The sequence below is a fragment of the Odontesthes bonariensis genome, chromosome 6 (genome assembly GCF_027942865.1).
Source record: "Odontesthes bonariensis isolate fOdoBon6 chromosome 6, fOdoBon6.hap1, whole genome shotgun sequence".
Taxonomy (NCBI): domain Eukaryota; kingdom Metazoa; phylum Chordata; class Actinopteri; order Atheriniformes; family Atherinopsidae; genus Odontesthes; species Odontesthes bonariensis.
Window position 1 is genome coordinate 22,940,193 of NC_134511.1, and position 12,631 is coordinate 22,952,823.

Consider the following 12,631-nt stretch of genomic DNA (forward strand, 5'->3'; position numbering starts at 1 on the left):
ACGTTGCCCATCGCCATTTGAACGGTCAAATTCCGTTAACGGGACGAGAGCAGTCAAAACGGCATAACTGGAAGTGCGTTGCTCACTGCGACTAGCTTTAGCAGCGCCGAATTTGTGGGAACAAAATTGTAAATAGCTGGTATTTTGTCAGATTTTCAACACCTTGGGGGTCTAAACGACTACTTTCTCGCCTGAAAATGTTTCAAATGTTGCTAAAGTTATATATTTACAGAGTTTATAGCTTAAGCGAAATCAGCTTTTCAGGCCGGCTGATTTCGGTTCGGGCAGGAGTGAAGTGCACTGTGTGTAAACGCTCTGCATACTGTCTGATCGATCAGTATGCCGTTTTGAAGTATGTAGTAGGCGGTTTCGAACACAGCCACAGTCATCTACTGTGAAGTCCTGCTGAAACCGGCCCGTTTCCGACCGACCCTGTCAATTTACGTGCGACCCAAATTATTTTATGAGCTTGGAAAAAAAAAAAAAAAAAAAAAAAAAAACACTTTTTTTTTTTAAATCCAAACTATAATTACGTTTTTGTACAGCACCTCTTCATCCTGTACAAGGATGAGCGCATGCTCTCGTGAAAACAACGACTTCACGTGAGATCTGCATGCAGACTAGATCGGTAGCGCGTGTTATATGGTTGCGGGAGAAAGATGGATATATGCGTGGTCTCCATTGTTTCTCCATGCAATAGCGTGACAAAAAAAAAAAAAAAAAAAAAAAAAAAAATTGTAAGATTGGGTAGGAAATCTTTCGAAAATGTCCTTGAAGAAGTCAAGCAGTGCACTTGTTCATTTGTCTCAGTAGCCGGTGTTCAGTTGATGTCTCCTACTTGTCGAGAATTGCTACTTTGTGGTTTTGCGCATGCGCCGAGCCGATTTTCTAAGTTTCGTTTTCACGCCTAGCCTGGGCGAAAGCCGACTGTTGACTCTGTCAAACAGTCTGGGAAAACCCAAGAGGAAGCCGTTTCCATGGAGGGCGGGACCTTACCCAGCAACTTAAATTCATTGGAGTAACGGAGTTCCCTTAACCAATCATAATGTTTAGAAATGACGTTGGTTATGCGCCGAGGTTCATGCTTGCTCGCGAATCACGCTTCCCACATCCGCTTTCATTATACCGGTACCATTTGATAAATCAAACTTTTCCCAAAGCCAGTTGGAAGGAGAGCTACGACATCCTTGCCACTAACAAAATTGAAGAGGCATTCCTCTTGCTCTCGTTTTAATTGTGTAATGATCTCCAGAGTTGAGACAACTTCATGGATAGCTTCTAGCGTTCTTCCGTCGCCATGTTTATTTCCGCTGCGGTTGAACTACAATTATATGGACTACAATGGACTCCGCGCGTGAGTTCTGCGTCACCACTTGCAACTGTTTGCTGATTGGCAAAACACTGAGCGAACCGAGGTAGGGGGATTTGGCCAGACTATGTGCGGAGCCAAAAAATTTGGGCGGAAGTACGTAGGATGGCGTCGCCAGGCTATTTCACGCCCATAATGTTTTGCAAAAAATAAGATTTTTCATATCATATATCATTATTATGAATATATATAGGCTACATAATATATAAAAAAAAAATATTTCAATTGTTTTGTGTTAGGCAGAAAAGTAGAAGCAGGCAGTAATGTTGGACAACAGGGCTATGAGTCACAGAACACCAGAGTGACACTTTAACTAAACCATTACATTTATTTATGAAATATTGCTTGAGATGTCTTCAATGCCAATGGTCCAGGTTGTATCGACTACATATATTGTTCATATAAAAATGTGTGTGTGTGTGTAACATGCTGGGAGTATCCATTGCTGCTGTAATAAAAACCTATCACTCGCTGCCACTGGAAAAAAAAAATAAATAAATAAATAAATAAATAAATAAATTCCCTACCTACCCATGACATCAACTGACAACCAACAGGAACCAATTTTTTATTTTTTTTAGGCCCTATAACAATAAAGGCTCGTGTATACTTCGCAGCAGTGTGTCGCAGTGAGCTTGTCGCAGACACGACGCAGTTATTTTTGATTTATGCCATGAAGCGCTGTCTGCGCTATGTTAATCCCACGCCACAACGCAAGAGGGACAATCACGAACAAGCTAGGATTGTGGGTGTTACGGTTACGGAAGTCATTCAACAACAATGGCGACTGGACGAATGCGCACTTTGACTGAGATGCAGCTGATCGATCTAGAAATAGAAGAAATATTGCTACTACTGGAGCTGGCAGAGAGGGAAAGAATCGTCACGGTTAGCGTCAGCCGGTTAGCAAACCGGAAATACGCATAGTGTAGAGCGGATGTAGAGTTGACCAATCAGAGGCCTCCTTTCTCTCCTCCCTGCGGCGATGTCTGCGGCACTGTCTGCGGTGAGTTACAATTTTGAGGAGGTGCACCAGAGTGTCTGCATAGTGTCTGCGTGGGGCATGTCTGCGTTAACTGCGACACACACACAGACGACCTGGTTTCCGAGTATAAATCAGGCTTAAGGGTGTGAAAGCCTTAACTACCAGGAAACAAGTGGTCAGCAAAAAGAAAAAAAAAAACCTTGAAATAAGCGTATAAAACCAAATATTAATAATTCTTTAATGACATAATGGCACTTTGTGCCACAGTGACATTGAATGGAGCAGTGTTGCGCCTTTCACTGGAACAGGCTGCTGTGTCGTCTGCCAATATCTTTTGATAGTATCGTGTCCCACTATTTCAGTGACTTTCAGTAATTTTATACATGCCAGAAGAATGAGCCGTGTGCATCAGTGACAGAACTAGAGATGCAGTGTAATGCTGTCTGTATCCATGACTATCAACTATGCGCCAATGACTTTACACTGAGCATCTGTCTGACGATTAAAGTCAGGTGTGTTGTACAAAACGGCACCCGGATTGTCAGAGGCTCATCGCCTCTTTTAGGCAGAACAATACTTTTGACAAAATGAGAACTTTTAGTCACGTCCAGTGAAGCTTTCTTAAAGAACGGCTGTCCTACTGACACCTGCCTGGTACTGATTAGGTGTGCACAAGTTTGTTTTGTTCACATTATGCGTATTCTTAACTTAATTCTGAAGCCTCAAAATGAATAAAGTTACTTGATGCAACTCCAGTCCATTGGCACACCCTCAAAAGCATTGCATAGAGCCTGACTAATAAAGAAATTATTTTTTAATTATTTGACTTCGGCTGCTATCAGGGCCGTAGCCAGGATTTAGGAATAGGCGAGGTCCATGATGTGCGCGCATAGCGCGCGCTGAAATTTTTACAATATATATATATATATATATTTTAAATTATATAGTTTTTAATATATAGCAGTGTTGCACATTGAGGCTAGTAGCAAAATAAACCATTATAATGTAACAAGAATCCATAGCTAAAAAGAACCTGATTATTTCCCAATGCAAGCCTATACAAATGTTTGGTACAAGCAAAGGCCATTTGGCCCGGCATAGAGTAAGGCTAACTAACCAATATAAAAAAATAGAGTTAAATATAGATGGATAGATGCATATTGTAGGCTATAGCTGTTGCTAAACAACCTATAAAGATTTATGGGCTATATTGAATTCATTACTAAATTAGATGTGAAAAATTGTCTCCAGCCTACATAAATGTGCATTGCTATAACAAGGTGCTGTCTTCTTTATTCACGAACCATACATGACATCGATATAACAATCATATCATTCTAAAGAGCTCGAGCTGAGCTTTCCATCAGTATATAGCAATCGCCGCTGCACTGCAGAGTGGCCGAGGAAATCGTTCGTCAAATTCGTCTAATTTTTCTATTACTGGTATGCAGCTACTATGTTGACGGTACTTTTCTCACCGACTACGGAGCCCACACACGTGTTATACACACCGTTGGAAAGGGCAGAAACAGACCTTTCAAATGGTACCACGCAGTCACACATTCACGAAAGTGATGTAAACACAAACGTCAATTGAAACGTGTATGCGAAAACCGAGATTAAAAAAAATAAATAAATAAAAATAAAAAATAAAAATAAAAAAAATAAAAATCCCTGAAAATTACCGAGGTCCAGACCTCGCTTTCCTCAAAGCTGGCTACGGCTATGGCTGGTATCACAGTGGTATGCAACGGAATGTGAATGGGATAATCAGTTACTGTAGGCTGTAATTTTGACATTTGGGCTCACCTTTCTTGGGAAAGAAATCAGTAAGCAGTTGCTTTCCTTCATTTTGTCTCTCTTGCCTTTCTTTTCTGAAAGCCTGATTTTTTGTTTGGATGACATCTTTCATGTGCCGGCTGCTGCGTTTAATGCCTAATAATGAAGTGAGTGAAATTTATGGCGCATGTACAATCAAAAGTCTGCCAGAGGGCAGACTAAACCAATGCGCACTGATAATGGGGGTGTCTGATATAGATTATAGCCTATTTGCAGGCTGGGATATACATTTCAACAGATGTATTTCCAGAGAACATTGGATTTTTATAAATTACCAACATATATTGATATTATTTAAAAAATGATTTTTAAAAAACGAAAGAAGAAAAAAATTTCCCTTAGGGCCCCCCCTGTAGGCTGGACCCTGTGAATCAGTCTGACTTTTCCCCCCTGTTCGACGGCACTGGAGCCGCTTCTTCTCCCACTGCCCACTGGAGCTCCTCCTCCTGTTTCTATGCGATGGGATACAACAGCAGATCACTATTGCAATACAAAAAAAGGAGTGATTTTGGAGTGAAACAGCAAGTCAGCACAAAGTTAAGGCAGCGCAAGTCTCAAAGTTCAGACTGGTTGTGTGATTTGACTGCACAAACCAAAGCATTCGCTAAAAGTGATATAATAAAATGACAGCTGCACGGAGCAGTCTGATCCGTCTGGTGTGTGACTGCACCACAAATGCTTTTTTTTCCTTCTGACACTTCATGGGAAAATGCAAGGAAAAAAAAATAAAAATCCCCCACCTGTTTGTTTACAGGAAAATAGGAACCATTTATTTTGTCACCACCCGACTCTTGCTGGCAGCATTTGCAAAGATTTGTGAATTGCTTTTCTTTTTTCTTCCCCCCCAGCTCCTTCAGCTTTTCATTTAATCTAGTTTAAAAATACCAGTGAGCACATAATGGATAAAGAGTGTTCCTCTTTTGACAATGAAATTTCCATGACAGTAAACAACTGAAAATTTCATTTGGCGAGTCCACAGTACACCCAGCATGCATCGCACACACACACCTTAGTATATCTGCAATCAGATGATTGAATAAACATCCATTACTAGAATTTCTGTCCAGCAACAAACTGTTATTTATGACTCAAAGAAAAAGTGCAGGGATCCCAGGTTATGTGCTCCGTGTCACAGAAGTCTAGACTGATGCAAATATGCAAACCTGTACATCAGAAAATAGGGGCTGTCATCAACTGACAGACAGACTCCAACTCTACTTATTGTCTACATTCAAGAGTATGTAGGAATGAACTGTGTGTGGACATGTAAAACCATGTAAACCGTGGAAGAAAATATAAACACACCCTGAAACCTTCCTCAATCCAGAGTTCACAATATGTAGACTTTGACACTATTGTCAACAGGAATCTAGGAGTCACCATCCAGTATGAGATAAGACCAGCCTTATGAGCAAAATACCCATATTTGAATTAGAAGGAAGACATGATATCTGTGCACAACCATTTCCTTGCCTACAAATGTATATTACATCTAATTAAAAAGTGTTTCTGTCCATGATTTCCTGCAGACAGCAGGAACGGGATGCAAAGCAGGAAGGAAATGAGACTCCTGACCAGGTGTTTCAACAGAAATAGTGTAAACAAGTCCGACAAAGACTAAACTGATCACAGAGATAGGCGGTTCAGAACTGTCCGATTCTTATAGTGATTACAACACCATTTGAATACCAACACTGCGGATCATGTTCAGTCTAGTTCAACGGTTTGCAGATCCACAAAAATTAAAAGCATTGCGTTTCAATATATCAACCCTGCTCAACCAGTTCTCACATGGACAGCGACTTCAATTTCAGTACATACACTCACATTTCTTCTAAGGTCAATACCTTAAGAGAAGAAAGTAACTCCCTACGATACATAAACTGTGCACAAACATAATGGATTAAACTAGACACAACACTCCTAAAAGCTGCAGTAAAGTTCAGTTTGTAAGACAAAAGCGAGAATCATAAACTCTTTTTATTAGCATTTAAGGTTTAAAGGGGACATGGCACGATGATTTCTATCGATTTAGTTCCTAATCCATGTTACCTCTAGATTAGCTCTGCCCACACTGTACCTCGAGGATTTGGGGAGAACATATTCTGCCCTGTGGGGCTGTTGAAATGATGTTGGTCACTCACAAACGTGAACTACTTGACTTAGATTGATCAGGAAGCTACAACTTGTAAATTAAAAAAAAAAAAAAAAAAAAAAAAAGTAGAAACTTTGACAAATGCACTACGTTTTTGAGCATGACACCGCCTCTGGTCCAGCCATGGCCAGGTTGCAGAAATGAAAACCGTTTTTTTTGGATATTTGGCTGTAATCATATATTTATACTTTGGAGTATTTACAAAAAGGATGGAACTCTGGAGCACGGGTGGAGAGCCGAGGCCCATCTAAATCTAGTTGAGTGCACACGTTTGTAAGTCGCTTTGGATAAAAGCGTCTGCTAAATGCATAAACAAACACGTGATTCGACTTCAAATCACATTAACAGCGTTAAGGTTTGAGAGCCATGTTAAACGGCTTGTTAAAGGGGAACTCCGGGGCATTTGAAGCGTGTTTCCATTGCTAGAGGTTGTCAAATAATGATAGTAGGACACAGAGAGGTGCAAATCTGCGCTCCCTGTGTGGAGATCGCTCTGTCCGCACAGCATGTCATGCGAGGCTAATACGTGGTGGCTAAGGGGCAAGCGCTAACCCTTCCACGTAAAAACAACAACTTGCACACTGCAGAAACGTCACACCACTTTATAACCCATCCGACAATAAAGTCACAAGCCTTACCATCAAAACCATATGCATGGTTCTCACATTACTGGCATGGGGACGTTACAAAACAACTTTATAAACAGCATGTAACTCACCGGCTGGTTGTAGGCTCGCGCATGTGAAAGCCCAAAAGAGTCGATGGAGAATAATCCCATATACAAAACAATTATATTCTCTAGAAAAACTGCGTTCAAGTATTTAAAACATTACAACAATACATGCCCAGTAATATTCTTGTAATGTTTTAAATACTTGAACGTAGTTTTTCTAGAGAAAATAATTGTTTTGTATATGGGATTATTCTCCATCGACTCTTTTGGGCTTTCACATGCGCGAGCCTACAACCAGCCGGTGAGTTACATGCTGTTTATAAAGTTGTTTTGTAACGTCCCCATGCCAGTAATGTGAGAACCATGCATATGGTTTTGATGGTAAGGCTTGTGACTTTATTGTCGGATGGGTTATAAAGTGGTGTGACGTTTCTGCAGTGTGCAAGTTGTTGTTTTTACGTGGAAGGGTTAGCGCTTGCCCCTTAGCCACCACGTATTAGCCTCGCATGACATGCTGTGCGGACAGAGCGATCTCCACACAGGGAGCACAGATACGCACCTCTCTGTGTCATACTATCAGTATTTGACAACCTCTAGCAATGGAAACACGCTTCAAATGCCCCGGAGATCCCCTTTAAGAGTCAGATCTTGGTTAGACTAACAATAACTAGTTCTTTCTACCGTCATGTAAACATGCCTTATTTTCCATCATTAGTTTTTCGTAACCAGCCTAAGGTAAATTATGACACATGGCATGGTCTTTGCGACTGAGTTAAGGTCTGAAGCCCAACGTACTGCTCATCTGAGACGGAGCGAAGGAGGCGTACAGTTAACCAGAGAGCCAGGCGCTCATCGCATTCCACACCTCAGCAGCTGTGGTATGTGTGTAACTAATGAGAGCAAGAAGGCCTCTGGGGTGTCAAATCTAGCCCACGTTGAGGTGTCAATGGCGTTTGTCCTGTAAGGCTCGTGTATACGTCGCAGCAGTGTGTCGCAGTGAGCTTGTCGCAGACACGACGCAGTTATTTTTGATTTATGCCTTGAAGCGCTGTCTGCGCTATGTTAATCCCACGCCACAACGCAAGAGGGACAATCACGAACAAGCTAGGATTGTGGGTGTTACGGTTACGGAGGTCATTCAACAACAATGGCGACTGGACGAATGCGCACTTTGAGATGCAGCTGATCGATCTAGAAATGGAAGAAATATTGCTACTACTGGAGCTGGCAGAGAGGGAAAGAATCGTCATGGTTAGCACGGTTAGCGTCAGCCGGTTAGCAAACCGGAAATACGCATAGTGTAGAGCGGATGTAGAGTTGACCAATCAGAGGCCTCCTTTATCTCCTCCCTGCGGCGATGTCTGCGGCACTGTCTGCGGTGAGTTACAATTTTGAGGAGGTGCACCAGAGTGTCTGCATAGTGTCTGCGTAGTGTCTGCGTTAACTGCGACACACACGCAGACGACCTGGTTTCCGAGTATAAATCAGGCTTTAGACTCAGAAATTCCTAGTTGTGTTTATCAAATGCAAACATTTGGATTTTGCCCCATGCTAGAATTGAAATATGATAACGCTAAATGCTGACAAAGATGAAATGCAGCTTGCAGGGAGTGTGGTCACAATAATTGACATAATTTCCGTCTTCGAAGGGTGAAGCAGAAACAAGTGGATAAATCTGACATTAATTAATCATAATGAGGTCATCAGGTCACAAACTGAAGGAACCCAGGAATATTATGACGTTGAAGATCAAACTATAGTTTGAACTTCAAAATCTGGCGACGGTTATTTGCAACACATTTTTCAATGCTTGAATTCATTGGACAAATTGTTTTCCAAACGAAACAGATGTCGATTTAACTTAAACCCACTGTTGGAACGTGTGTTGGACGAGACGTTTCAGGTGAGGGGACATTTTCACCAGGAGAGAATGTTTAACGTTACGGACATAACCTGAACCCTTTTAAACTTGAAGAATAGAGGTTCAAATAAACCAGACAGGTGAGAAAAATCATCTCCAAGGCAACCAGCCTATAGGTATAAGGAAATACAGGTTCTGTAAAGTAAGAGAAAGTGTATCAGCTTTGAAATGAATTTTCACCCACACCAAAGATCTACACGCTCAGTCAAACATGTCCTACCTTCCCGACATGTCTGTAGCTATACTACATTCCTTTTAGAGGAATGTCTGAGGCCTAGAAAACAACCAGTTGCATAGCAACACATACAACTGCAGAAAATGAGGCAATGGATACAAAGCACAACACTGAAACATGGAAGAAAAAAAAAATAATAATAATTTATATTAACGTTCCCTAAAGGCAAGAGAGGACATTCTTTTCATTCACACAAGAGCCCTACAACACTTCCTTTCTTAGCTGCTCAACATGTGATTCACACATGCACACTACTGAAAGGTCCTCCATGCATACTGTCCAGGGCTGCTCAGTGCTCCATGGAAATTTCCACTTTTACAAGTCACCGTGTCTGTACGGTTGACGCAAATGGCTGAGGAAGTACCATCAGAAATCCTGTCCCAGCCGGATTCTCAAGATTTATGACCCCTCGTTGATAGGGCGGGAATAATACAAACTGACTGTGCACCTGAGCAATAAATAAGTGAGGAAATTCAGCAAACACACCTGAACAAACATGCATTTGAAGACACACTACGGTAAAAGGCGTGTATGTCATTTACTAGCAAAATAATCTTAGACACCATCTTGAATCTAATCAAAGACAAGTTTACAGTTTCTTGAAACATTTGGAAAGTGCTGCTCTGCTTCCATTTTTAAGTACATGTGGGCAGAATTCAGAAACCACATTGGTCATCTGTAGACAAGTGCTCCTGTATCGCAACACAATTATCAGGAGGTCACCGCACAAAGAAAAAAAAAATAGAGCATTAACTCAGTCTAATGGCATTATCGATTAGCTTCTGGTTGCTGATGACGGTGGAATTCATGTTTCAGCACGCTCAGTTCGGAGCAAGCTAAGCTCCAAAGAGAAACAGAAAAGCTAATTATTGCCACCTAAAAACAACTCAAACTTAAGAAAAATCAGAAGTTGTTCAAATTAAACATTTTGTGTCTTTTGCATTAGACATTTACTTTTGTCACTGCATTTTCTCAGCCAAAGAACATCCCTGTTTACACTGCATCACATTGTCAAAATGATCCTGGGTAGAAATCCACTCCAACATTTATTAAAATTTTGTTGTTTTAAATGCAGCTGTTGGCATGTTTGTGCACCTGCAGACAGTCTGCACTTAATAAATCAGATGATACAACATACATATATTAGTTTTGTTTGAAAGAGAAAAATCTCTTCTAGCCCTGGCACAGATTATTCAGTACTCATCAGCCCAATAAAACAATTATTCAAATGTCACATGGATACAGTGAGTGACTTTGTGATCAAGACATCAGACTTCAACCCATTTGTCTGATCGTGGCCTCTCTTCATACTTCGGCCTATCCCAGAATTCACATGTGTACCGACACTGCACAAGGCAGCCAATGGCAGGGCAGGGAGGAAATGGTCTTGGAAGGCTGTCAGGCAGGGAGCAGTGAATGACCATATATGGTAAAATCTGCAGTCAGCAGGAATGAGCGGCAGAGGCGGCAAAGGCAGAGGTAGCCGAGCAGTATGGAGGCCTTTAAAATGAAAAGTGAACAAAGTATGAGGAAAGGCCCTGGATATCACGCTCTAAGAGTGTATGAAAAACCAGAGGTATGCCATATGTCAGAAATGTGTCACTGTGCACACACCCTAAAGGCAACGTCCAAATACAGGATGAATGAAGTGAGGGATTGAATCCAAATTGGGGGAAAAAAAAAAAAAAAAAAAAAAAAAAAATACAACCCACACACTTGTTCATCCTTTTACTATGGCAGCACCACACACTGCTTGTACAATAAAGGTGATGGCTCAAGGAGAGAAAGAGTTCAACACCATCATGCCTGCATGAATCAATCAGATTTCCTGTCAAGGAATATGTATCAAAGCATTTTCTGATCCTTCTTTTCTTATACAGAGCAGGCAGAGAGGAATCATCAGGAATTTTTCAGCAGACACTTGCTAGCTGCCATTTGACTCCCACAACTTCCTTCATATGGAAATCAGGGAATAAATTAGCTGCCAACCAGCTAAGAATGAGAAAAGGGAGATTGAAAGCATGAGGGAAGAGGATGACATGTTTGGCTGGACATCTGATCCCCCATCCATATATCCTTGTGTTCTGACAAGAGAAAGCAACAAAACCCATGGCTGTGCTGAGTCAGGTCAGCCTACCACAGTGACCCACATCCCAGTGAGTCACACAAAGAGTCACCCCCATCAGTTGACTGCTCATAAAGTGGCTCAGACCGCAGGTTTGGCTACAGATCCACAACAACCTCTGAATTCTGGTGGATCTCTCCATTTCAAAAAAAAAAAAAAAAAAGAAGAGTGAGCCTTTGAGAAAATGGAATAAATTCAAACCCATAATTGGATTTTGTATCATGATTATCGTTGCATCACTATAAGAAAGACCAATGCACAGTTGCATATAGCTTAATTGTGAAGCGGGAAGACACATCACACTTCTGCCTGCCCCCCCCCAACCACCACTATCGTGTGGTTATGACAAAGGACTGCACTGGGAGAAAGAGCAGGACAAAGGCCCAGAGCAGCTGGCTGCCCACAGAGACCTGCAGGAGCACAGTACAGGCAGATGGGTTAGCAGGACAGATGCACCCTGACATTAGGAGTGGGAAAGGGTGGAAGGGAGAGACATCGAGGGGGGAGGTGTGCCTTAGCAAAAAAAAAAAGAAACAAACAGCGATTTAAATCATTGTCATTCATGCTCAATCTTACCCATACAGATGTGCCAGACAAACATTTATTTGAGATAAATAATTTTCATATGATTTATTAGACAGCATCTCACATCCAAAGATCTGCTCAGTAATACTCATCCACAGCACTGCAGTCTCGCTGTACTCTTCGCAGGAACAGACTTGTCCCACTTCTCAGACCTGCGCTGCCAGCTAAGGCTAAACTGAGATTTCCAGATGAACTTGCTTCGTCACAAAAACTCACTTGAGAATAGCTTGGGGATTACGGGTGAAAATTGATGTCACCAGAAAAATGTGCTGCATAAAAATATGGAATGCCCATTTTTAAACAACTTCTCAGCTTCCTCCTTGGTTCCAACAACTGATTAAGTAGAAGTCGGGAAACTGGTTTAGTGGCAGTACTTTTCAAACTCTCCAGACTCACAAAATGCACATCAGTCTTTCACAAGATTCTCCTGTCTGCTCTAGTCTCCCAATGCATCGACTGTTGAAATGAGAAAAGACTACAGCTGAAGGACTAGTCTGTACAGCCTGCCAACATATATGTGGGATGATCTTAAAAATCAAAAATGGTGCCCAAGCTTTTCAAAGCACATAAAGACCTCATACACCCATAGCAGTTTATTTCAGTTGTGCAAGTAGAATTTGTTCAGTAGATGCATCAATACTGTGCGGGGACATGGTGAGCAGAGGGCAGCTCACACAAAGATAGGCACACAGAGAGGGGCAGGAAGAGAGCGAAATCAGCTGAGCTTGCAGCCCACCTCCAGTA

At 41.6% G+C, this 12,631-nt stretch overlaps 1 protein-coding gene across 1 annotated transcript in view; it reads right to left on the minus strand.

Moving 5' to 3' along the window:
• Positions 1-12,631, minus strand: part of coro1ca (coronin, actin binding protein, 1Ca) — a 33,933-nt gene that overhangs the window by 11,327 nt on the left and 9,975 nt on the right. The window lies entirely within an intron of this gene.